Source organism: Tamandua tetradactyla, chromosome 13 (assembly GCF_023851605.1).
Source record: "Tamandua tetradactyla isolate mTamTet1 chromosome 13, mTamTet1.pri, whole genome shotgun sequence".
Lineage (NCBI taxonomy): Eukaryota > Metazoa > Chordata > Mammalia > Pilosa > Myrmecophagidae > Tamandua > Tamandua tetradactyla.
The window spans coordinates 23,682,652-23,683,972 of record NC_135339.1 but is presented as its reverse complement, the minus strand read 5'-3'; the positions used below and the strand labels follow the sequence as shown (position 1 = coordinate 23,683,972).

General features: G+C 31.9%; 2 protein-coding genes across 7 annotated transcripts in view; one reads left to right on the top strand and one right to left on the bottom strand.

Moving 5' to 3' along the window:
* Window positions 1–1,321, top strand: part of LOC143653725 (NAD(P)H pyrophosphatase NUDT13, mitochondrial) — a 205,336-nt gene that overhangs the window by 38,517 nt on the left and 165,498 nt on the right. The gene's annotated exons all lie outside the window — the stretch shown is intronic.
* The window catches only part of LOC143653730 (prolyl 4-hydroxylase subunit alpha-1-like), a 47,824-nt gene that overhangs the window by 19,070 nt on the left and 27,433 nt on the right, over window positions 1–1,321 (bottom strand). The window lies entirely within an intron of this gene.

Here is a 1,321-nt window from a genome sequence, read left to right as displayed (position 1 = left end):
CTACACAGACACCAACACAAGAAAAAGCACTTGGTAATTTTTTAAAAAGTGATTAAATGCTACCTTCAGAAAGGGATGAATTTATATAACCAAATTACTTCACAAAAACTCCTACAAAATGGTAAGACTGATAGACATTTACAGAAAAGTATATAAGCTGAGTTGAAGTACTCTACTTTCTTTAAAACATTTTCTCTTAAAAATTAAAAAACTACACAACACCTGAATACATTTTTATGCAAACCTTCAAGCCATACAGAAGTATTGCCTAACATCTTACCTCTTTCTGGAAGACATCACCTTTTAAGTCTGTGGGTATCCAGATGCAGTTCTGTACATATGGGCATATGCACATAAAAGAATGTAGTTTTATTTCTTTTTACATAGAGGATATATAATATACCTATTTGTGTTAGTTTCCCAAGAGATATCCACATATCTTATGATAATAAATATGTATGAAACCATGCCATATTATCTGATAAAGTATTTAATTTTACGGTATTTTTTTTTATATTGGCAGGCACCAGGAATCGAACCCGGGTCCTCTGGCATGGCAGGCGAGCATTCTTGCTGCTGAGCCACTATGGCTCACCCTGTTTTTTTTTTAAGGTAAGAGACTCATCTTTCTAAGATGTGAATTTAGAGGTTCTGTAATAGAATGAAATCTTAGCTTAAGCTTAACTCAATTTCTGTGAATCCTTAACATCTATTAGTATGCTTTAATGGTAAATGCTCCTATATTTAATATCAAAATCATATTATAGCAAATCTAAATTTTCCTCATGTCTTCTATTTGGGGTAGGGGGGTAGTGGAATAGGGCAGAGACAATTAGGAAACAAGGATAGGCATGGGATGGGGAAGGGTGATGTTTAAAATTAATATATGATAATAGATGAAGTATATATAGCTTTGCCTCAAAAATATAAGGAAATGTTGAATCAAGGCATTCTGTCTAGCCTTCAAAGTACTTGTGCTATGTCTTGCAGTAGAAATTTTCAAAAACGTTTGCCTGAATTTCTCCTAAAATAACTGCTTAAAATTATTTTACTCCTTTGCTCAATTTAGTTGACAACTAAAATTTTCATCATCATTTAAATAATTTCAAAGGATTGAATTCTAGCATATTGCAAATACTGGTAATTTTTTAAAAATGATTACTTTTTTAATGTACGCAGCAGAATCTAGATACCATAATGATTTTATGGCCACCATTATCCACTTAGAAAAAAAAAAGAGTAAGTATTTTTTAACTTTTGTAAATTTTTCAACATTTGCCCCCCAATAATTTGCATTTCCATCCCGTTCCATTCTTCTCCT